This window comes from Schistocerca gregaria, chromosome 3, assembly GCF_023897955.1.
Source record: "Schistocerca gregaria isolate iqSchGreg1 chromosome 3, iqSchGreg1.2, whole genome shotgun sequence".
Classification (NCBI taxonomy): domain Eukaryota; kingdom Metazoa; phylum Arthropoda; class Insecta; order Orthoptera; family Acrididae; genus Schistocerca; species Schistocerca gregaria.
Genome location: NC_064922.1, coordinates 325,681,969 through 325,708,704, shown reverse-complemented (window position 1 = coordinate 325,708,704; position 26,736 = coordinate 325,681,969).

Here is a 26,736-nt window from a genome sequence, read left to right as displayed (position 1 = left end):
AATCCTGTCTCGCTCATGGATGTGTGTGATGTCCTTAGGTTAGTCAGGTTTAAGTAGTTCTACGTTCTATGGGACTGATGACCAGAGATGTTAAGTCCTATAACGCTCAGAGCCATTTGAACCAGTGCAATGAGCACATCAATAATTGACCGTTCATGTACTGTAATGTCAACATTGTGGACTTAAAAACAAACGAAACCCAGATATTGCCAATCTGACGGCTTCCTCTCAGGTTTGTGACTGCTGGGGTTTTCCCTCGGCCCGTGGCAAATGGGGAAGCTTAACAACTTTCGTCCCTAGCAAATGTAACACGTACCAGACTACAAGTATTGGTGAATAATAATAACACTTGTTCATTTACAAACTTAATTAATTATTACTCTTTATAATGTAACTACTAGTACGATGTCATAGAATGATCTTACAAACAATTACCAGTTTATGACACTATGAAAAGTCAGCGCTAATCAATGTCAGATATTATTAGCTGATCTTTTCAGCGGGCAGTTGTGCCGTCCTCTGATAAATCGATAAATATTGAATGAAATACAGTGTAAAGTGTTGAGCTAAAAAAGGGCGTGCGACGACAGCAGTATCACAAAACTTTTGCCCATTCTGACTCGGAGTACTGCGAGAGACAGAGACAGACAGAGAGAGAGAGAGAGAGAGAGAGAGAGCATATCTGTACTAGAGTATCTATCGTTTCGTTGAAACTGTATGTGTGTTCGTATACTATATCAACTGTTAACTTCAAGTCGTCGTGATTTCCTTTACCTTTACTTGCCTTCTGTGATGTTGTAGTTGTTGTCGTCTTCAGTCCTGAGACTGGTTTGATGCAGCTCTCCATGCTAATCTATCCTGTGCAAGCTCCTACATCTCCCAGTACCTACTGCAACCTACATCCTTCTGAATCTGCTTAGTGTCTTCATCCCTTGGTCTCTCTCTACGATTTTTACCCTCCACACTGCCCTCCAATGCTAAATTTGTGATCCCTTGATGCCTCAGGACATGTCCTACCAACTGATTCCTTCTTCTAGTCAAGTTGTGCCACAAACTTCTCTTCTCCCCAATCCTATTCAATACCTCCTCACTAGTTACGTGATCTACCCACCTAATCTTCAACATTCTTCTGTAGCACCACATTTGGAAAGCTTCTATTCTCTTCTTGTCCAAACTATTTACTGTCCATGTTCCACTTCCATACATGGCTACACTCCATACTAATACTTTCAGAAACCACTTCCTGACACATAAATCTATACTCGATGTTAACAAATTTCTCTTCTTCAGAAATGGTTTCCTTCCCATAGCCAGTCTACAGTTTATATCCTCTCTACTTCGACCATCATCAGTTATTTTGCTCCCCAAATAGCAAAACTCTTTTACTACTTTAAGTGTCTCATTTCCTAGTCTAATTCCCTCAGCATCACCCGACTTAATTCTGCTACATTCCATTATCCTTGTTTTGCTTTTGTTGATGTTCATTATATATCGTCCTTTCAAGACACTATCCATTCCATTCAACTGCTCTTCCAAGTCCTTTGCTGTCTCTGACAGAATTATGTTGTCATTGGCGAACCTCAAAGTTTTTATTTCTTCTCCATGAATTTTAATACCTAATCCAAATTTTTCTTTTGATTCCTTTACTGCTTCCTCAATTTACAGATTGAATAACATCGGGGAGAGGCTACAACTCTGTCTCACTCCCTTCCCAACCACTGCTTCCCTTTCATGGCCCTCGACTCTAATAACTGCCATCTGGTTTCTGTACAAATTGTGAATAGCTTTTCGCTCCTTGTATATGGGACTGAATAAGACTTTTTCTACGCTTGCAAAGCTCTACTATTAAAGCGTTGTTGGTTAGCGGCCATCAACCGCCATTACGCGAGAACAACTTAATTTAAAATATTGCAGGCTTCGCCCGATAAATAAAGAAGCATCATTTATGTTAATCAAGAGAGGAAGTTATACCGATCGATTTTTTACAGAGTATTAACTGAAATTGTTTCTTTGATGAGAATACATAATGCTCCGATCTGGTTAGTCTTGTATTTGTCAAATAATCTCTGAACGAACCTATATGATAAAATAATGGATTAATGACACATTTTAAAGCGTAAAGTAATATTTTCGAAGGTCAGCATATGTTCTCCAGAAGTTTCCTTAGGTACATACATGTGTTGTACCGGTAGCCTCTTCCGTAGATCATCCATGAAAGTGATGAGATTGGACTGAGCAAAGATTGCGAATCTGTACGGACGCTGATAACCACGCAGTTGAGCGCCCCACAAACCAAACATCATCATCATCATCATCATCTCCCGCAGCCCGAAAGTTTATGCCGGGCAGAGCATAGTGATTATTACGCTCTATGATTAAATATGAACAGCTTTAATGAAATTTCTTTGCCTACGAAATGAATGATTATTAGTCTTGGCTCTTGCTAATTGCCCATTGCTACGAATACTTTCACGCGTAACATGATGCAACTATATTATCACGCCGAGCAGTAGCTGCGTGCGTCAAATCGAATGACTTGCAGAATTGGTTATTTGTCGCCGTCAGTAAGGAGAAGCCGGAAGCCGTCAGTACCTTACCGACAGGGATGTATAGCCATACCGACTCCACTGCTGTGACCAGCGGAACAAAGTTTCTCGACTGAGGATCCACGGCGCCGACACCCAGATCAAAGTGGTCCCTCGAGTTCTCGATTGGGTTTAAATCTGGGGAGTTTGGTGGCCTGGGGAGCACGGGAAACTCATCCTGGTGCCTTCAGAACCATCATGTACACCTATCTGACGCGTTGCATGGTCCTGCTGATAGACGCCATCGTGCCGTAGGAAAAGACGAGCCCCCCAAGGATAGACGCATACTTGTGTTGATCCACTACATTTTCTAGAATGACGTGCAAATTACAGGCTTCGGCGCCAATGAACAGCAGCGAGCATGGGTTCATGAACCAGGTACCTGCTGCAGGAAAATGCCACGAAAGCATTCCCCAGACCATAACGCTTCCTCCTCCGATCTACACCCTTGCGAAGATCCAACGGCCATCTGTCCCATTGAGCTTGAAACGTCATTCATATGGAAAGACCACCTGCCGCCTCTCAGTATACGTCCAGTTGCCATTGTTGTTGTTGTGGTCTTCAGTCCTGAGACTGGTTTGATGCAGCTCTCCATACTAGTCTATCCTGTTCAAACTTCATCTCACAGTACTTACTGCAACCTACATCCTTCTGAATCTGCTTAGTGTACTCACCTCTTGGTCTCGCTCTATGATTTTTTATCCTCCACGCTGCCCTCCAATGCTAAATTTGTGATACCTCGATGCCCCAGAACATGTCCTACCAAGCGGTCCCTTCTTCTTGTTAGGTTGTGCCACAAACTCCTCTTCTTCCCAATTCTATTCAATGCCTCCTCATTACTCATCTAATCTTCAGCATTCTTCTGTAGCGACACATTTCGAAAGCTTCTATTCTATTCTTGTCCAAACTATTTATCGTCCATGTTTCACTTCCATACATGGCTACACTCCATACAAATACTTTCAGAAACGACTACCTGACATTTCTATAGCCGATGTTAACAAATTTCTCTTCTTCAGGAACGATTTCGGTGCCATTGCCAGTCTACATTTTATATCCTCTCTACTTCGACCATCCTCAGTTATTTTGCTCCCCAAATAGCAAAACTTCTTTACTACTTTAAGTATCTCATTTCCTAATGTAATTCCCTGTGCATCACCCGACTTAATTCGACATTCCATTATCCTCGTTTTGCTTTTGTTGATGTTCATCTTATATCCTCCATTCAAAACACTGCCCATTCCGTTCAGTTGCTCTTCCACGTCCTTTGCTGTGTCTGACAGAATTACAATGTCATCGGCGAACCTCAAAGTTTTTATTTCTTCTCCATGGATTTTAATACCTCCTCCGAATTTTTCTTTTGTTTCCTTTACTGCTTGCTCAATATACAGATTGAATAACATCAGGAAGAGACTACAATCCTATCTCACTCCCTTCCCAACCACTGCGTCCCTTTCATGCCCCTCGACTCTTATAACCGCCATCTGGTTTCTGTACAAATTGTAAATAGCCTTTCGCTCCCTGTATTTTACCCCAACCACTTTTAGAATTTGAAAGAGAGTATTCCAGTCAACATTATCAAAAGCTTTCTCTAAGTCTACAAATGCTAGAAACGTAGGTTTGCCTTTCCTTAATCTTTCTTCTAAGATAACTCGTAAGGTCAGTGTAGCTTAACATGTTCCAATATTTCTACGGAATCCAAACTGATCTTTCCAGATGTCGGATTGTGCCAGTTTTGCCATTCGTCTGTAAAGAATTCGTGTTAGTATTTTGCAGCTGTGACTTATTAAACTGACTGTTCGGCAATTTTCACATCTGTCAACACCTGCTTTCTTTGGGATTGGAATTACTATGTTCTTCTTGAAGTCTGTCTCATATATCTTGATCTTGCTCACCAGATGGTAGAGTTTTGTCAGGACTGGCTCTCCTAAGGCCGTCAGTAGTTCTAATGGAATGTTGTCCACTCCCGAGGCCTTGTTTCGACTCAGGTTTTTCAGTGCTCTGTCAAACTCTTCACGCAGTATCGTATCTTCCATTTCATCTTCATCCTCTTCCATTTCCATAATATTGTCCTCAAGTACATCGCCCGTGTATAGACCGTTATATACTCCTTCCACCTTTCTGCTTTCCCTTCTTTGCATAGAACTGGGTTTCCATCTGCGCTCTTGATATTGATACAAGTGGTTCTCTTTTCTCCAAAGGTCTCTTTCATTTTCCTGTAGGCTGTATCTATCTTACCCCTAGTGAGATAATCCTCTACATCCTTACATTTGTCCTGTAGTCATCCTTGCTTAGCCATTTTGCACTTCCTGTTGATTACACTTTGGAGACGTTTTAGCCTGCTTCATTTACTGCATTTTTATATTTTCTCGTTTCATCAATTAAATTCAATATTTCTTTTGTTAGCCAAGGGTTTCTACTAGCCCTCGTCTTTTTACCTGTTTGATCGTCTGCTGCCTTCACTACTTCATCCCTCAGATCTACCCATTCTCCTTCTATTGTATTTCCTTCCCCCATTCGTGACAATTGTTCCCTAATGCCCTCCCTGAATGTACAATCTCTGGTTTAGTCAGTTTATCCAGGTCCCATCTCCTTAAATTCCCGCCTTTTTACAGTTTCTTCAGTTTTAATCCACAGTTCATAACCAGTAGATTGTGGTCAGAGTCCAGTTGCGCTACTGGCATACAAATTACAGCCTTCGTGTCAGTGAACAGCAGTGAGCATGGGTTCACGAACCAGGTACCTGCTGCCCATACGCAGCAATTTTCGCTTAACGGTCTTTGGATTCGTGCTATCGCCTGATATGACTTCTACATCTGGTAACAATTTCTGTACTCAAATTTTCATAGTCGCATATGGACTTAATTGCATTACCGAGGTAGAAGAGTTAGCTGGCTTATAGCATTGGAAGGCTAGGACATACAGTCTTAGACACTGTAACGAGTAGTTTTTCGCTTTTGATAATCCTTTTATTTTACTTTAGACTGTATGCTGCTACCATCGTTCCTTCATTTCATGTGTTACACAAAGCAAGGTAGTCGAAGTAGAACAAAGAAGGACTATCAGCGGTGGTACATTTAATCCCTGGTGATGCACGTAACCGTTCTTTCATGGGAAAGTGGCTCCAGATACGTTAAGTTTTTATCCACCCATTCCCACAAGCTGTCCAGATAACTTTTGGGATAAAACACAAGGTTCATCGTCCCCTCAAAGTTGGCACATATAGCGAAAGGCAGGCAGATGGGTGCTCCAGCTTCTTGTGAGGGGCCTACTGTACTGCACCATCCTAACAGTCGAAATGCAATCGACGTCCATTGTTAAAACAAGTGCATAACTGGTGCACAACACAAAATTAAAATGATAAATATATTTGGCTTGGCGAATGACATTCTCCTTCTGCTCGAGATTAACGAAGAGTTGGAAGCAGTGCTATACCAAGCAGGTAGGGTTTTCAGCGTGAAACCTAGTTACAGTAGAACGATATGAAGATGAAAGTAAATTAAAACATAGCATACAGTTTTACCTTTGCAGAGTACAACAGACGAAGTGAAGGAAGGTACCTGTTGAGAAACAAAATTTGTACAGTGTTATTGAAACAAAGAAGATTTAAACTTGAATACAAAAATTTGTCATGTAATACGTCTCTATTGATCTTAATAGTTGTCCTAGACTTGATGAAGAGGTTTACGAAACTCAGAACTGTTTGCCTGAGAAAGGTGAAAAAGATTAGGACTTATCGTATTGTCGATACAGATACAGATGGAGACAAACAGCTAATTGTAAGATGAATAAGGAAGTATAAGGAAACCAGCTGTGAGATTACTGGAGAAATTGTCTCTGAATTTGCTTCATATGATTATGGACACCATAAACAGATGCTTTCGCAGTGGCAAAGTGAGTCCCTTCCACTGGTCTTATGGTTGGCGTGAGTGTCTGTCGATGCAGAGATGCTAGGTTCTATACTGGGTGGCCACCTCAAATTTACTTGTAGTGCAATGTTCTGGAACGAAACCAAGTAAGGCAGATGAGAATTTGCTCGACAAACTGTCGAGGTGACGCCAAATCGAAAGACTGATTGCCACACAGTGATCATGCAAAAGTAAAACATATAAGAAAAAAAAATAAGAGGACATTAAATAATACACTTTAGGAGGATGTTCAAACCTGTGTATACACTGAAGTAAAAGATGACGAGATGCTATTGGAAGCTTTTTTTTTGTGAAGAAAGTCTGCAGTAAACCGGATCGATGGAAGATAAAAGTTTCTGATAAATGCTGTGGCACTTCAGATTAGATAAGGGCAATGGATGGAGCAATAGAAGGTTAAATATGTGTGGCGAGAGAAAGACGGATTATGTAGCATACATTACTAAAGGTATCTGGAGTGCCATTCACACGGAGAAACAGAAATTAGTAAAGGAAAAAAATAAATGTACGATCACAGATAATCTGACAATATCTTGAAAGAATTAGGTAGCGAGTCTGGTTTCAAGTTATAGTATTGTTGTCTATGAACCAAACACCTGCTGAAAAGTCGGGTTTCAAAACAAGTTCGACAAACCTGATTTCACTGGAGGAGACATTATTTAATACATTCAGGTCCTTCACTTTCTCCCTTTCCGGTGCTCTTTATTCAGCCAGTGCAAGGTCGAGATTGGTATGGTACTTCTCTAGTTGCACGGAGAACCAAGTATACTCGTATATAGACTGCGATTACTCGGGGGGGGGGGGGGGGCATTCCCAAAGAAATATTAAAGCTACTGCCAGCTCGTCCCCCCGGCTCTTCATCTTCCGGGGAAAAATCTGTGTATCCATTCTGTTTCTGTGTCTATTGCAATCGCATAGTCAAATGCGACACCGTTTTCCAAAGTGTTTGTTCATCGTGTGTCTGAGGCGGAACTTGGGAGCCAACCCGGTATATACCTTGCTGGACGTGGGAGATGTCCTAAAAAGCTGGCTGACTGGCACACTGCGCCCCATCGTCAGTCTGCGAGATGGACTCAGTGAGGGTTCAGCACGTCTCCCCATGTTCCGGAAGCAAGTGCCTTATTGTGCCCGGCTACACGACAGGGTTACTTTCTGGTCCTATATAGTTTATACTAATGTTTGTGAGTAGACATCGACATTTGTAATTAATTTTATAAACATATTTCACAACATGCCATACATCATGGGAACAACACCTATGTAACAAAGACTGACAGGATGTTGGCTCAGTTTATGCAGGGACTGGAAGGCGCATTGCTTTTATAGCCTGCTCAGTGCGACGCTATCAGAGCTCTCTGACTCACGGCTACTTATCCGTCAAATCTCCTGAGTGCCCTGTAATATGATGGAAAGTATTTAACGAGATAAGCCGTCGGCGCACTGGCCCCCCATGCGTCGGAAGCGTGTAACGACTTTTATCGCAAGTGCGAGCACGTGTCAGCAAACGTCCCATAATCTTCCTGGGGACTCACTTTGGTGTAATTCCGTGACGGAGAACAGCGGAATGATTAGTGGCAGGTGTCATGGGATACGACAGCTTGCTATTTCCATTTGGATCAATTGACAGCAGTTTCTTTTTAGATTTTAACAGACAGAAAGAAGGAATTTTCCTGTAATGATTTTTCTAGTCCTCACCTCCTCTGCGTCTCCTTCCTACTCTGTCTTCTCCTCTTTTCGATTTACTTTTACACCGGGAGCTTCCTGCGCCTACTCACACATCTTCATTCCGCTGCCCTCTGTGTTTACGTCCTGGATGGTGTCGTCTCAGTCCTGTGAAGCTTTTCACTTTCTTCTCTTCCGTTGCATTACGTTTTTTCTTAATATTGATGGTATCAGTCCCGCCTTAGTACCATACACTGGACCAGGCGTTTTTTCCCCTGTCCGTAATTTTAACTCTGGGGAAGACTTTTTCACAATAGTTTGACAACATATACAACACCAGTTAAAAGTTTTCGATCACCCACGACAAAAATTTATACTTTATTTCAGTGTACAAATACACTGCAAAAACTAAATAGGCCAATAAAATTAATATTTTCTCCCTCTGACATTAAGTACAGTACTATATGATTTACACTGAAGATCCAAATACTGGTACACCTGCCTAATATCGTGTAGGGCCCCCGCGAGCACCCAGAAGTGCCGCAGAAAGACGTGGCAGGGACTCGAGTAATGTCTGAAGTAGTGCTGGAGGGAACTGACACCATGAATCCTGCAGGGCTGTCCATGAATCCGTAAAGCTTGACCAGCATTTGGTCTAGCGGGCTAAATCTTGTGTTGATTCATTGTAGATGGTGAAACTGTGCCTTGTTTAATCTTAAAAGTGACTTGATGTTCGAAAATTTTTATGAATAGTATTACTGCTAAATTTTACGTTAAGACGGCAGGGTTACGTAGTGGGATAATGATGAATACAGGGTGGTCCATTGATAGTGACCGAGCCATATATCTCATGAAATAAGCATCAAACGAAAAAACTACAAAGAACAAAACTCGTCTAGCTTGAAGGGGGAAACCAGATGGTGCTATGATTGGCCCAGTAGATGGGGCTGCCATAGATCAAACGGATATTAACAGCCTTTTTTTAAAAATAGGAACCCACTTTTTTATTACATATTCGTGTAGTACGTAAATAAATATGGATGTCTCAGTTGGGCCAGATGGCCCTTTAATAGTCACAAACGTATAAGTACGTTGTATCACGTAACATTCCGCCAGTGCGGACGGTATTTGCTTCCTGATACATTAGCCGTGTTAAAATGGACCAATTGCGGAAAAGGTCGATATCGTGTTGATGTACGGATATTGTGATCAAAATTCCCAATGGGCGTGTGCTATGTATGCTGCTCAGTATCCTGGACTATATCATCCAAGACTCCGTACAGTTCGCCGGATTGTTACGTTACTTAAGGAAACAGGAACTGTTCAGCCACATGTGAAACGTCAACCACGACCTGCAACAAATTATGATGCCCAAGTAGGTGTTTTAGCTGCTGTCGTGGGTAATCCGCACATCAGTAGCAGACAATTTGCTCGAGAACCGGGAATCTCAAAATCGTCGGTGTTGAGAATGCTACATCAACATCGATTGCACCCGTACCACATTTCTATGCACCAGGAATTGCATGGCGACGACTTTGAACGTCGTGTACAGGTCTGCCACTGGGCACAAGAGAAATTACGGGACGATGACGGATTTTTTGCACGCTTTCTATTTAGCGACGAAGCGTCATTCACCAACAGCGGTGACGTAAACAGGCATAATATGCACTATTGGGCAACGGAAAATCCACGATGGCTGCGACAAGTGGAACATCAGCGACTATGGCGGGTTAATGTACGGTGCGACATGATGAGAGGAAGGATAATTGGCCCCCATTTTATCGATAGCAGTCTAAATGGTGCAACGTATGCTGATTTTCTAGGTAATGTTCTACCGATCTTAGTACAAGATGTTTTACTGCATGACAGAATGGCGATGTACTTCCAACATGATGGATGTCCGGCACATAGTTCGCGTGCAGTTGAAGCGGTATTGAATAGCGTATTTCGTGATAAGTGGACTGGTCGTCGAAGCAACATACGTTCACCGGATCTGACGTCCTCGGATTTCTTTCTGTGGGGAAAGTTGAAGGATATTTGCTATCGTGATCCACCGACAACGCCTGACAACATGCGTCAGCGCATTGTCAATGCCTGTGCGAGCATTGCGGAAGGCGAACTACTTGCTGTTGAGAGGAATGTCGTTACACGTATTGCCAAATGTATTGAGGTTGACGGACATCATTTTGAGCATTTCACGCATTAATGTGGTACTTACAGGTAATCACCCTGTAACAGCATGCCTTCTCAGAAATAATAAGTTCACAAAGGTACTTGTATCACATTGGAAGAATCGAAATAAAATGTTCAAACGTACCTACGTACTGTATTTTAATTTAAAAAACCTACCTGTTAGCAACTGTTCGCCTAAAATTGTGAGCCATATGTTTGTGACTATTACAGCGCCATCTATCACAAAACGAAAAAAGTGGTCCAACTAAAACATTCATATTTCTTTACGTACTAGACGAATATGTAATAAAAATGGGGGTTCCTATTAAAAAAAAAACGCTGTTGATATCCGTTTGATCTATGGCAGCGCCATCTAGCGGGCCAACCATACCGCCATCTGGTTTCCCCCTTAAAGCTAGACAAGTTTCGTTCTTTGTCGTTTTTTCGTTTGACGCTTATTTCATGAGATATTTGGCCCGGTCACGATCAGTGGACCACCCTGTATAATCGAAACTAGGTTCACACCCTGTTGGAAAGGGAATGTTTATGTCTGTTTGTGAAATAAAGATGATCTTCAAATGTGGCCATGTCTCTCAGAGCATCACCGCTCGTCGATGGCCAGTTCACCTATAATAATGGATAACTGATACTCGCAACACCCATCTCTAAAGGCTCGGAAATATGTGTTACACACTTGGTCACTAAAGCAATGTACGTACGTCTCGTAACGCGTTCACTGTTTTATTTTTGTAATGGATGCATTCTGATACTCAGAAATTTCATTTCTTTTCATGTTTTACTCGAGCTGATGTTTTCATGTTAAAAGCTTTCGTTTTAACTCCAATACTAAGCGCCTTTTTCATCTTTTTTACTTTATTGCAACCAAAAAAAGAACTAGAGATTCTCAATACTCAGTAGTACGAAGTATAGAGGAAGCTCGAGCGTAGTACACAGTATACAGGGAAGTACGAATTATAAAGAGAACTCCAGCAATATATAGGACTGTCAGTCGTCCGGGATAGCACTTAAATGGCGCAAAGCAGTGACACCGTGCATAACGCAGATTATCTTCTACGTGAAAGTGCTGGCAGGCAGAGATACGGTGATGCATTTAAATTAGGCCGTAATAACGATCCAAAATACAAAGCTTTCGTCGAGCAAAGTTGTTAACGTTAAATCATCCCTAATTTAAAGAAACGCTTCTGCGGGTTTCTGATCTCAGAGCGAACACGTACCACGTAAGAAGCGCACCGATTACTTCTAAATGTTGATTAAGCAAAATAGTTATTGATAAACGGACTTGTTTTCAGGCTGACGGCACAGGTCGATCTCCGAGCCGTGGAAAACTGTAGAAAGAGTTTATTTGACGAAACTTTGTTATATCATTTTATACTGCAGATTTATTACTTTGGTTATTGCAGTTACGATTAGGTGATTTATTTTTGTAATTATGTAACTTGAAGACTGTATGATGTGTTTTAAATTGGGATTTGAATCAGATGTGCTTACCAAATGCAGCTCCGTCGAGGAGTAGCTAGTTACAACCAGCGGGTTTAGATACCAACTACAACATTTAGCTTGCCTGTGTAGGAGCTCAGTCGCTCATGACAACTTCTTCTGAATTACAGCTATAATTTCCAGATGTCATCCACGTGTGATAAAACTGACACTCGCGTATTACCAGCAAGTCGAGTTCTGCTCCACTGTGAGGCGCATGTACCGTGCGCTAGGTGGAGAAGGCTGGGACTCACCGTCCGAAAGTCTGCCGTCACAGCCAATAAATCTGTACGTTGTCACGCATACCTTTACTGCAGAAGATTACGTCAACAGCCTCTTCGTCTGTCTTCGAGGGCCATTCTCCTCCACCACTTCATTGCGTAATTGCGTCACACGTTTACATCACAAAACCTTTTCTTTTTGTCATCCGTTGTACATTGATGCAATGGAGCTTCCTCTACATTTGTTCCCTTTCTTATCTCTTCCGTTCTCGCGATATGACAGGTCAACGTTTCGACGCTGTTAATATTTCGTCATTAACAAGAGCTGTACAGCATTACATTGAATTATAACGTTTGCTGTCTCTCATTCCGAGACCAAAACAGTGTTTTGTATTCCGCTCCTATAAAGGACATTCCTGAGCTTGTATCACACATTTCCAGGAATGTACATCCGGAAAGCGATGTTTCAAGGAAAATAAAATTGAAGTGAGTTTTTGACTCTTGCGTTACACAGTTTTTATCCTTTACAGGCTATCCACCTTGGATACTTACACGATGCAGTCATATTACGTCACATGATGTTCTCTGTTTACAAGACGTCTCAGAGATTTGGGCCTAGCTCCACGCAGCATGCTGAGAGAATTGGATGGATTGAGATAAACCTTATTTTGGACCCTAAAGTCCCCGAATTTGAATCGTTAGATTTTGTATTATGATGCTACATGGGAACATGTTACTTGTTTACGAGATCCCTGTACAATCAGAAGCAAACCAACTTCTCTGAGTTATGACAGGTGCAGCAGAAATGATCCATTGATTTTTATGCTACCAAGGAATAAAACTGTACAATAAATTACCAAAACAGATAAAAGACATTTCAAATATACACTTATTTAAAAGGACAGCCAGAAAGTACCTGTTGTGCAATACATTTTATACGTTGAAGAATTCCTTAGATAAAAAATGTTATACAAATAAATAATAATAATGATTGTAAAACAATCAATATTCCACATAACACCTTCACACTATGTTTTTTCCTTCTGTTTTCCTTTTCTAGAAAAACTTATCCTGAAGCTATGCATTGCACAATACTAACACCTCTTTCTAAGCTCAACATCTCATTATAGAGGGATGCTGGCTCAGTTTTTCAGGATATCAAGTAGAAAGTTGCCGTACAGAAAATGGCCCAGAGATCACCAGTGTGTACTTGTTTGTGTATCTAGTGAGTGAAGTGTTGTGAAACAACGTTTTTATAGTGTGTGCAGTGACTGATAGTGAGATATGAGTGAATAGTGTGGCATTACATTATTTAATAAGTTACTTGTAAAAAAAAGTTGTATACCAAGAGTAAATCTAATGATTGTCCCTAACTATAGATCTGTAAATGGATGTGTATACGAATATCTTATTTTAAATTGGTCTAAACTTGTAAATACTTTGACATGTCCTATATCCTTGCAAAAAGAGATCTACGGACGAATAAAGCTACTACTACTACCTATTATTTTTCGAAGTTGTATCAAAATTTACTCTGCAGATGGAAAGAAGCACAGTTTTTAAACATATGCTCTTCTCTAAAACTTTGTATCCTCCCTACAACTTCTAGAACTGACTAATAGGAATTGGAAAATACACTATACATTAATGGCTCAAAAGTATCCCTACACCTTGTAATCTTACCCTCCCACACACCACTATTAAAATTCTCTGTCTCTACACAAGTTTTGAAAGCTTCAAGAGGCGTAAGATACAGAAAAGAAAAACTTTTTACTTATCTTCATTTTCTCTTCTTGTTGTTGGTTCCAGTTCTTGCGTCTAGGGGTACATCCTTGGGGCTGAAATTTTGATTTATAACATTGTGGGTTCCTGATGACTAAATAACTGATGAAGATTTGTCTGTATTATTCTTGACTTTCATTCTTTGTCATTTTTTCAATATTACAACGTCTTTACAATTTCCACTTCTATCACACCACAAATTACATTATTAGTGACACTATCAAAAACACGTCTGATTCCATCAGAGGCATGTCCACTACTACTTACACTATGTGATCAAAAGTATCCGGACATCCCCGAAAGCATACGTTTTTCTTATTAGGGGCATTGCGCTGCCAGGTACTCCATATCAGCTACCTCAGTAGTCATTAGTCGTCGTGAGAGAGCAGAATCGATCGCTCCGCGGAACTTACAGACTTCGAACGTGGTCAGGTGATTGGGTGTCACTTGTGTCATACATCTGTTCGCGAGATTTCCACACTCCTAAACATACATAGGTCCACTGTTTCCGATGTGATAGTGAAGTGCAAAACGTGAAGGACACGTACAGCACAAAAGCGTACAGGCCGACTTCATCTGTTGACTGACAGAGAGCGCCGACAGTTGAAGAGGGTCGTAATGTGTAATAGGCAGACATCTATCCAGACCGTCACACAGGAATTCCAAACTGCATCAGGATCCACTGCAAGTACTATGACAGTCAAGGTGGGAGATGAGAAAACTTGGATTTGATGGCCGAGCGGCTGCTCATAAGTCACATATCACGAGGATAAATGCCAATCAACGCCTCGGTTGGTGTAAGGAGCGTAAACATTGGACCATTGAACAGGGAGCGACTAATCACGGTACATAATGTGGCGATCCGATGGCAGGGTGTGGGTGTGGCGAATGCCCGCTGAAAGTCATCTGCCAGCGTGTGTAGTGCCAACAGTAAAATTCGGAGGGGGTGGTGTCATGGTGTGGTGGTGTTTTTCATGGAGGGGGCTTGCACGCCTTGTTGGTTTGCGTGGCACTATCACAGCAAAGACCTACATTGATGTTTTAAGCACCTCCTTACTTCCCACTGTTGAAGAGCAATTCGGGGACGGCGATTGCATCATTCATCACGATCGAGCACCTGTTCATAATGCACGGCCTTCGGCAGAGTGGTTACACGCAATAACATCTCTGTAATGGACTGGCCTGCACAGAGTCCAACGCCTTTGGGATGTTTCGGAACGCCGACTTCGTTCCAGCCCTCACCGACCGACATCGATACCCTCCTCAGCGCAGCACTCCCTGAAGGATGGGCTGCCATTGCCCGAGAAACCTTCCAGCACCAAATTGAACGTATGCCTGCGGGTGTGGAAGCTGTCATCAAGGTTAAGGGTGACCCAACACCATACTGCATTCCCGTATTACCGATGGAGGGTGCCACGGTCTTGTAAGTTATTTTCAGCCAGATGTATGGATACTTTTGATCACATAGTGTACGTTCTGCGGTACTAACAATATTGCAAAGAGTTTACGAAGCAAAAGAGTTCACAAACTTTCTTGACAAAAGAAGAATTTTCACCAGGTTATATTGTGCCAGACACCATACTTGCTAGGTGGTAGCCTTTAAATCGGCCGCGGACCGGTAGTATACGTCGGACCCGCGTGTCGCCACTGTCAGTGATTGCAGACCGAGCGCCGCCACACGGCAGGTCTAGAGAGACTTCCTAGCACTCGCCCCTGTTGTACAGCCGACTTTGCTAGCGATGGTTCACTGACAAATTACGCTCTCATTTGCCGAGACGATAGTTAGCATAGCCTTTAGCTAAGTTATTTGCTACGACCTAGCAACGAGCCATGATCAGTTTCTATTGTTATTGTAAATCATGTACCGTCAAGAGCGACGTTCGTCATTAAAGGATTAAAGTTAAGTATTCCACCAGCTACGTCCGTTTTTCTCAATTCTGATTCCCTTGTCATGTTCCAGACCTCACGCCAGCCTGCGTGAGCTAAAACGCGTGCATTTCAGCCTCCTTTAGTAACACAGTGTTGGCTCTCCTCCCAACCACAACATATATTATTATTTTATAAATGAATGCAGAAATAAATTTAATAAATATCGTCAGATTGTGCAATTAATAGTATGGATTTTAAGTATGCCAGATATTTCGTAATTACAAATATTTCTACGAGAAGAATAATTTTAGCAGTATCGATTGTTAAAACTTAATTTATTATTATACATTTTAGCCTGAAGTATCCAAAATCAGATTAAATTCTTTCAGTGAAACGACCGAGAATCTCCACCAATACCAGATTCGTGATTAATCCTGGTGTCGGTTACTTACGAGGGTGTCCCATTACAACCTGTTACATTAATATGGTGTGTGTCCATCTTTTGCCTTTGTGATGACTTTAACTCTCCTGGGTACATTTTCAGTGAACTGTCTGAATATCTGTTGAGTAATGGCAGCCCATTATCCTCAAGGTTCGAAACCAGAGAAACTAAAGATGCTGAATGGTGGGATATTGAGCAAAGTCGACTTCCTAGCCCATCCCTAACTTCCATTGGGTTGAGATCGGAACTCTGGTCAGGTCAATCCATTTCAGGATTGTTATTGTCCACAAACCATTAGCCCAAAGATGTTGCTTTATGACAGGGCACATTGTCGTGCCGATACACTCATCATCTCCGAACTACTCCTCTACAGTTCACTTTACGCTTACCCTTCTGTATTTAGCATTTTCTTAAGCGCAGTAAGGGGCTATAAGGAGACCACCACCTCCTCTGTACTACACTGTGGGCACTACACGTGATGGCAGATAAGGCTCTCCAGGCATTGCCCAAACCGAAACGCTTCTATCGGACTTCCACACGATGAAACGTGATTCACCATTTCAAATCACGTTTCCAGTCACCAACTGTCCAGTGACATCGCTGTCCACACCAACTCAAGAGTCGTTTAGCATTGACTACAGAAATATGCGGCTTATGAAGACCTAGTACTATACCCCATTCTCTTTAACTCACTACGAACATTCATTGTGCTAGCTGGACTGCAGGTAGGACTTTGGAACTCGTGAGTGATTACTTCGCTGATTTTATGCGATTTTTTAAAATGTCCTCCACAATGCTCTATAGTCCCCGTCCGTGAGTACATGACGTCTGTCTGTTTCTGAGTTACCTGTGGTTGGCGGGCGGGATGGCCGTGCGGTTCTAGGCGCTACAGTCTGGAACTACGTGACCACTACAGTCACAGGTTCGAATCCTGCCTCGAGCATGGAAGTGTGTGTTGTCCTTAGGTTAGTTAGGTTTAAGTAGTTCTAAGTTCTAGGGGACTGATGACCTCAGAAGTTAAGTCCCATAGTGTTCAGAGCCATTTGAACCTTTTTACCTGTGGTTGTTTGGCGTTTCCACTTCACAAGCATATCACCTGTGGTACTGAGAGCCGTGGGTTTCGAATCCGCACCAGACGGCATGGACCTCGATGACATCTAGAGGTCTCTGCAGCAGTCGCACCCATAAGCCGCGTGCTCCTGGCTCCAAGTCTAACGTGAGGGCGCCACTGCGGAGCACGTGGTCTCAGTGGCCAATAGCAACATACCCTGTCGTGCATTTAAGCGGCCGCATCTCACTCAGCGAGGCCCTATCTCCCTCCATTTATCCCTCCTATCAACTCTGATTCTCACCCCCCCCCCCCTCCTTTCCTCCGTCCTTTTCCTGCGCTCCCTCTCTTACATCCCATTTTTCCCCACCTCCCCTCTCTCTGCCCCCCTTCTCTCCCCTGAGTCCTTTTGCATTACCCTCCTCTGCCTTTTCTCATTCCCAATCGCGTCTGCCCTGCCCCTCCCCCCCCCCCCACCATTATGTTTCCTCTCCCTCCTTTGGTTCCCCCTCCCCTTTCGTTTCTCCTATCCTTCCTCCTTGTTTTCCCCCCATCTGTACAGGTGTCCCCCCCCCCCCCCCCACCATCTGCCCTTGGCTATGGTGTGTCATCTTTCTGCTGACATTATAGTGCAGAGTTTACAGTGAGTGTTCAGTGCTGTGTGTCTTTTCCGAAGTGTTGCAAACGGACATCATACTGTCGCTGGGTGTGATTTTTATCTCTCTTGCGAACGGGAACCAGACTGTCGCCATGTTTTTTTTTTAATTGTGTGTCTACTATGTGACTTGTCTGATTCCTGTGTATTTTATTAGCTTTGGCAACCCTTTGCTTTATGTTTTAACTTTCCACAATTTCCCGCCGTTTTACAATTTAAGACCCCGTTTTATCGTCTGCTTTTATTGTTTCTTAACTTCTCCTTACATTTTAAAGAGTCTGTAGGCTGCAGAGCAGCGTAATAAGCTGCTGCCAGCCCGCCCTCTTCGGGGGGAATCGAAACTCAATAAAGGAAAAAAAAAGAACCTCAGCGAGGCAGTCTGGTATTCGCGTTAATTCAGTTGACATCTTGCTCACAGACATCGTGTTTACGTTGCGTATGCTTACTTCCCGTTACGAGCGTTCGTTTTTTTTTTTATTTCGTTAGGTTGTCTCTTGTGACTCCCTGGTTTAGTACTTTGTTGTTGCTCTTGGTTTCTTGCTCGGTTGTCTGTCGTCGTGCTTGTCCTTTCATTCTGTGTTCGTCCGTCTTGTTTGTTTGCAGGTCGTTCCCATCGATCCCGCCACGTTTTCGTTAGCGGCAACCCCGTGACAGTCCCTGTCGCGTTTACATCACGGGTAGTCGATTTGGGCGGCTTTAGAAATGTTGCAATATTCCTGGTGGATTTGTTACTCAGGTGACATCCAGTGACTAGTACGCGTTCGAGGTCATTGAGCTCTTTTGACCCATCTGTAACGCTGTTAGTGCATCTCAGTTGACAACACAATACTTCACGCCTCTCGTACCTCTCGGGACATCAATTGGTCACTTCCGCATTACATAGGAGTGCTCAGATGCTTTTGTTGACCGAGCGGTTTAGGGCGCTGCAGTCATGGACTGTCCGGCTGATCCCGGCGGAGGTTCGAGTCCTCCCTCGGGCATGGGTGCGTATATTTGTCCTTAGGCTAATTTAGGTTAAGTAGTGTGTAAGCTTAGGGACTGATGATCTTAGCATTTAAGTCCCATAAGATTCATTAACATTTGAACATTTGTTGAGATAATGTGTAATTACGTGGTATCTAGCATTTAATATTAAAGTTCTCAGACATATATCATACAACAACTAATGCAGATTTTATGGTAACCATAGTTGCTCTTCTTGCCAAGCCGCAGCAATGAAATAAATGGAGAACTTAATAATGCAGTCCGTCTGCTGCCTTGTATTGCAGTTTTTCTATGTCAACGTACATTTCTGTGTCTCAGCTTCATCGTCATTGCTTCGTTTATTCTGTAAGAAGCGTCATTTGATGTCAACGCACGTTTCTGGCTTATATATTTCCTGTTTGATTTGTTGATTACAGTTGTCTTCATAATTATGTTTACAAAACCAAATAGATGCGCCTTATAACAATGCTCTCTACAAAAAATTCAAATCTTGATGGAAGTAGCATCATGATTTTGGGAACTACCATTGCGGAATATTTTTGCCAACTCGACTAAAGAAAAATCTACGAGGGACATTAAGTAATTAAAGAGCGAAATTTATGAAGAAAACAACAACTCTGTAGGAGGCTTTTTACTTTCATTACTTTAGGCTGGAATCAATAGAATGAGTTGAGAACAGCTGACAGATGAAATTGTTTGTTCGTGACCTCAATATTGCATTTAAGCATGGCGTGTCCGCTTGAAGCTTCCACATTAGTTCAGAGAACTGTCCTTTTCTTTTGCTTTCTGAAGGGGAAAAACTGGCTAAAATCTTTTGTCGAATCTTTGTACAATATGGTGAAAGTTGTATGGACCGCGGAAACTATTATATGTGGGTCGATCAATTCAAAAAGGGTTGGAGCTCACTGACTGACGAGCAAAGTTCTGGCCGGTCAGATGAAGTGTCAACTACTTCGCTTGAACCTGCATAGACGAAATTATTCGTGAAAAATGATATGTTATCGTTGCACATACAGCAAAATCAGCTGCAGTCAGTGTTGGAATAATTCATGATATAGTCAGTAACAAGGTCAAGTACAGCACAATATGTGCATTGTTTGTCTCGAAAAAGTTAACGAAACGATACATAGAAACAAGACTCAAAGATTGCAGTGAAAGGGAGTGTAGCCCTTTTCTAAACAAGATCTTCAAGTGTGGTGAAAGTTGGATGCACCATTTTGAACAAGACTCCAAACAAAGCATGAAATGGAAGCACACCAGCAACGTTCCGAAAGAAATTCAGAATGCAGGCATCAGCGGAAACATTGACTGTCTTGGGATACCCAAGGCGTCGTCATTTGTGATTACCTGAAATATCGGCCTACTATTAACAGCGCCTACGACTAAGACATACAGATGAGCAAAGTACAGTAAGCAGTGGGTGAAAAACGTCGCGGATCTCAAATAAAAGGTGCCCTTTTGTTAAATCACAATGCTCGTCATCACACCGCCCGGCTGACCCAAGACACCATTGAAAAAACATCTTGAGAGAATAATCCTTGTCCTCCCTACAGTCTATATTTGGATCCCTCTGATTTTCATTTGTTTGGTTCAAACAAGGAGACATTACTTGGAAGAAAAAATGGTTCAAATGGCTCCGAGCACTATGGGACTTAACTGCTGTGGTCAGCAGTCCCCTAGAACTTAGAACTACTTAAACCTAACTAACCTAAGGACATCATACACATCCATGCCTGAGGCAGGATTCGAACCTGCGACCGTAGCGGTCACGCGGCTCCAGACTGTAGCGCCTAGAACCGTACGGCCACACCGGCCGGCTTTAAATGGTTTAAATGGCTCTGAGCACCATGGGACTCAACATCTGAGGTAATCAGTCCCCTAGAACCTAGAACTACTCAAACCTAACTAACGTAAGGACATCACACACAGACATCGCCGAGGCAGGACTTAAACCCGCGACCATAGCAGTCGCGCGGTTCCGGACTACAGCGCCCAGAACCGCGTGGCCACCGCGGCCGGCCTTGGAAGAAAAGCTGAGGAACAACGAGGAGGTTAAGGAATTTGTGGGAAATTGGCTCATACAACAAGACAAAGACTTCATTGCATCAGGTATAAAAAAACTAGTTCATCGTTGAGACATAAAAGTTTCATTTTGTAAAAATAAATAGTTTTCGTTTCTACGTCTATTTACCTATTAAAATGTCCCTGGTACAAGGCACACATGTGTTGCTTCAGCAAACGGCGTCCAGATTACAGCAGTGTCTGCAGGGAAAATTAAGTTCAGATTGCCATCTAGTATCGTTACACTTTACCACAAAGCAATCTTCACACTGTGCATAGGTTCATTGGCTGAGAATTGTTCTATCAACAGAGCGACGATGAATATAACCCGGGCTGTTGCTCGGCATACGGCGTCCTATGCAAGAAAGTCAGGGGTAGGTCATTTGACTGTACTGCCTTCTCACTCCCTCGACCTGTCAATACAGAGGGAAGGAAGACTGGGGCTTAAGGTCAGGTCGAAGACTACATCATTAGAGGCAGAGCCGAATATGGATCGGATTGGGGAAGGGTGGGAATAAATCTGTCGTCGCTTCCGCAGAAACCGTCCCAGCATTGGCCATCAGCGATGTAGGGCATTCACAATAGCACTTAAATCTCAGCACCTTCTCTCTCGGTACTTGCTGATGAGGAAAGAACGAGATGAGGTAGAAGCATTATGTGTAACAAGCAAGGCGTGGGCAAAAAAAGTTTTGACAATAAATGGCTATGTATGTGTCACTAAATATCAGCTGGTCGGGGGAACCAATGGTTCTTCACAAAAACGAGGGAATGAGGAGAAATGAGCTACCTGGCCCTAACTTACTTATTTGTCTAAAGGATAGTACAAATAATTCGTGTGACTGGAGTATTCCAGTAGATCAAACTTTGACAACGAAGACAATGAAACGCTGCGTGACAGCTGAGTTTTCCAATTGATGAGGAAAGTGTGACAGAATGTATGACATGGAAACGTTTCTGGATTATAAAAAAACTTCTCCAACTCACCAAACATTGAGACACCGTTGCCGATTTCGTGCAGAGGCAAAGTTTTGCCAATATAAAACAATGCTCGTTACAAATATAAATAAAAATTACATAAGACGTAGCTGTAGCATTAATTTTCCTGATGAGAATTGTAATTTTAACGTTATCGATACGTTGTTATAGGTTTTATTTCACTGATTGCTATTGTTGATATAAAATGAATTTTTTTATTAATTGTTGCCTGAAATATTGTTGGAAAGCATGTCATATTATTTCACCAAGGCTATGTAGCAAAAATAAATGCTAGGTAGTACTTTTCATTTCCCTATTGCCAGTGTATTAAAGAAGTGTATGCAGACAGAAAGGAGGGTCTCAGGCCTGACAATAACCAACAGTCATTTATGTTCTTAGTTACCACGGGCCGAGTGAAAGGCTTCATAGATACTGGCAGTAAATACTAGACTAACAGCGTATTTTTAGATTTGTAACCTATATGGTCTACTGTTTGGTGCCCTTGTCGAATCGTTTAGCTGCTAGTGCTGTATATATACGTATACAGTCAATGTATCTCCAGGGCTAATGACGTATATATGTGACGGGACCTGAGCATGCCAGAAGTGCTAGCGCTGGATATATACGTTTCGAGCTTCTTTTAGTAAATGCACGCAATAAAACACCCGCTATATGTGGGCAATTCGTATACAGTTCCATCTCTTATCCAATACTTTCATGGAAGAACAAATGCAACAGCTCCCATCAAGTGAAAGAAGTGATTTCTGGGAAATATCAGAATAAGATCACCGACGAAGAGCAGGAAAAGAAACTTACTTTGCTGCCATTCTGTGGCTCTGTGTCGGGCAAGATAAGCCGCCTGTTGAAAAGACACAAGATCAAATCAATCTCCACGCCTCCAACGAAAATCCGTCAATTACTGAGATCAGTTAAAGACGCTGTACGTCTCAGAACACCTGGAGTCTACGAAATACCTTGTGAGTGTGGCCAGAAGTACATCGGACAAACAGTGCACACTGTGGTTCAAATGGCTCTGAGCACTATGGGACTAACATGTATGGTCATGAGTCCCCTAGAACTTACAACTATTTAAACCTAACTAGCCTAGGGACAACACACAACACCCAGGCGCACTGTGGAACAACCCAGGAAATAACATGAGAGGTATTATCCAGAGAAATCTGCGTTCGCTGAGCATGCGTTAGAAAACGGTCACCACATAAAATTTTACGATACCTCTGTCGTGGCTCGCACTAACGGCTTCTGGGACAGTTTAATAAAGGAAACTATTGAAATAAAAATTACCACAAACAGCCTGAATAGAGACGGTGGCTTGCAGCTCAGCGCTGCGTGGGATCCAGCGATCGCGCGGTTGAAAAGGGCACATCGATGGCTCTGAGCACTATGGGACTTAACATCTATGGTCATCAGTCCCCTAGAACTTAGAACTACTTAAACCTAACTAGCCTAAGGACATCACACAACATCCAGCCATCACGAGGCAGAGAAAATCCCTGACCCCGCCGGGAATCGAACCCGGGAACCCGGGCGTGGGAAGCGAGAACGCTACCGCACGACCACGAGCTGCGGGCAGGGCACATCGAACGCCGGCTCAAAACATGACCATATATGGCAATGTGACGGGCACCAGTGACGTCACAGCCGGCAACTAACGTATATAAGGGCGCACCAACAGCCCACTGGCAGTCATAACACTTGACAATGGCCAAGGAGTGCTTGGCCGAAAGCTCGTGTAGTTTTAAGCAATTGACGCGGTTGGAAACCCGAGAACATTCTATTCAATGTTATCACCACAAGACTCTGCATTCATACATGATGGCTTTAAAGAGGCATTAAAAATGAAATGTAGATATGTCGACGACATGCCATACAACTACAATGAAATCGGCTGTGAAAATGGCAGCCAAACTGAAACGGAAAAATTTAACCGAAATGAGTGTTGGATTGCAACGAACCTATGGGTGCAGTGGACAAATAAGACGTGCTACTTAGCTCTATGGAGTACATACACAAAATACTGAAATGATATAAAACCCTTTTTTTTTCATTCCTTAGACATGTGCATTCTAAATTCCCACGTTATTTACAAGGTTCAAACCGGGGAGAATAACTCAGTCACCGAGTGTCATCTCAGCCTCTGAACCGTGCGCGCTTTCGATATCTAATAGAAAGCGAAATGTAACGTCTCTGTCTGTAGCAAGCAACGTTTCGCTCAGCGTCGCGCCAGAAGGTAAGTAAGCAACATTTCGCTCAGCGTCGCGCCAGAAGGTAAGTGCACGGTCTGGCCCGTTAACTTACCGGCTCTCTGGTTGGGATCGGCCTCACTCGTTGCGTACCCCTGGTGGGATGAAGGATATTGAGCAAGTCCGACTGACTGTCATGTGGGACCTGATGGCTGGAATCACCTGCCGGAATCTGAGCAGAAGTCTGGACTGCCAAATTCACTTGGCTGAGAAACACGGCGTTCGGATAGCAAGACGGCCTTGTCTTGCCCCTGTTGTTTGTTATCTGCAGATGTGGCGGAAGCGTATGAACGTGTTTGGTGAGCATCTTATTCTGGGCTGAAGGGTGCTTCTGATCTGTGCTTAAGTTGACTCACTTTCTAAGGCGTGTTACCGGTAATTACGTTCGTGAATTTGATTTTACTTTTGGCTTATGTGCTCTTGTACCGTTTGCGCATTGAGCGTTGTCGGGAATTCACGAAGATTGTGAATTGTTGCCAGTAACACATTTTTCCTGTGCAGACTAGTTAAAGTTACTGGTCTTACTTGAGCCCACTACGGTATTCTGGTTTTAACTGTATTTCTGCATCTTTTTATTAAATTGACGAGAGTGCAAGTGGTATATTTTAGTAAGAGTTTTATCTGTGTATGCCATAAAAACTCTGTTAGTGGAAGCGTGCTGGGCGTTTTTAGGATATATTGAACTATTTTTTATCGTTGCCCGTTTATTTAATACTGTTCTTTATTAACTGGAACTGGGTGGAGTTCTGATTCAAGTTGATTCTCATTGCTCACTGCTTGCCATTAATATCAGTTAAGCGTTAATGTGGGAATTCATATTTTGTTATCATTGCACATTATCTTAGAGTGTGAGAGTGCTGTTTTAAGTTATTGCCACGCGGGATTAGCCGAGCGGTCTTAAGGCGCTGCAGTCATGAACTGTGCGGCTGGTCGCGGCGGAGGTTCGAGTCCTCCCTCGGGCATGGGTGTGTGTGTTTGTCCTGAGGATGATTTAGGTTAAGTAGTGTGTAAGCTTAGGGACTGATGACCTTACCAGTTAAGTCCCATAAGATTTCACACACATTTGAACATTTTAAGTTATTCATGAGTACCCATGACTCGTTATTAAAGTCAGTCGGCAGTTGTGTCGTGAATTTTACTTGTACATGTTTTGATCATTGTCCACTATTCCAGCGCCGGCTCCATGGATACTGCCGCCCCGTGCTAAAATATCATAAAATATCAGCCCCTCCCCCCCCCCCCCCCCGACTTTCCCCTGCCAGCATTTTATTTTCAGCCCAATCAACTTTTTTATTTCAGTGATCCGTGACATCTTTTTTCACAAATCACACTTACTCATACGTCTTTTCGAGGCGAATACGTCTTTATGGCCGCTGGCAGGTATGGAGCACCAGTTCTGTGCTACTTCTCATTACTTTCGTCTTTTTTCGATTTATGCTCAATCCATATTCTGTACTTATTAGATTGTTCATTTCATTCAACATATTATGTAACTGTTCTTCATTTTCACTGAGGATAGCAATGTCATCAGCGAATTGTATCATTGATATCTTTTGACCTTGAATTTTAATGTCATTCCTGACTCACATATCACTTATAACTGCTTTATTTGGTGAAAAAATGTATAAATCGACAGTCCATGTTTAGTGTGTCAATGGTAGATAAAAGAGAGACGGCTATGGTCGGACATCGAGAAGTCGTGCTTTTCGACATCCTAAGTCCAAGATTTATGGCGCAAATCAACTACTTTTGAAAGAACTATCATTTATTGCAATGAAAAGTAACAATTAAATACTAAATAAAGTCTCTGAAACGGAAACAGTGTGAAATACAATGAAACTGTATAAAGAATTCGTGCAGTGCAGTTTATATGCTTCAGCTCCAAAGTAACGTTTTATAGTTTCCCGTACTGTGTTGTTATTAGTATCTATTGATTATGCCTTCAACACCAAGGAAGGAAATATAATGATAGAAAACTTGAAATAAGTTATAGACAGAACATAAAAAATTAATGTAGAGGTGTGTGGCAAGAAGAAGAGGCAATGTAAATGGTATTAATGGCGGATCCAAAGGAGAGGGAGTGGTGGGGGTAGGATGCTATGCATCTTTCCATGTATAAACGCCACTTAATCACAATGTCTGGGTTCAAAAGGCTACTGCATCTGACGGGAAATGCATGTTTAACCTACTCTTTATTTGTTTATTATATAGTGTTTACCTCAGCGATACTGCTACAGCTGATCATGGTGGGTGTGTAGGAACTGTCAGCCCATCATATGCTGACATTCAGCTTCATTTCTTTATAATAAAGTTTGTCGCTTCTGTAGGGGCTTCCAAACTGACGCAGGTACATTTCAGTTGTTGTGTAGCCGCATGGTAGAAATTGGGTTGCCTGCACTGCCACTAGCAGGCTTTGCTATTTTGGAAGATGCACCCATGGTAACCAACTCCAGCGCTTCAGTCATCTGTTACACATTTCTAGGACAACTTCCAGTGAGACACTAGATTTTATCAATGACTTGTATTTCCTGCTCATTCTCACGCTTCTTCATTTATGCAAAACTTTCATTTTCTTGTAAACGTAGGCTTCTGC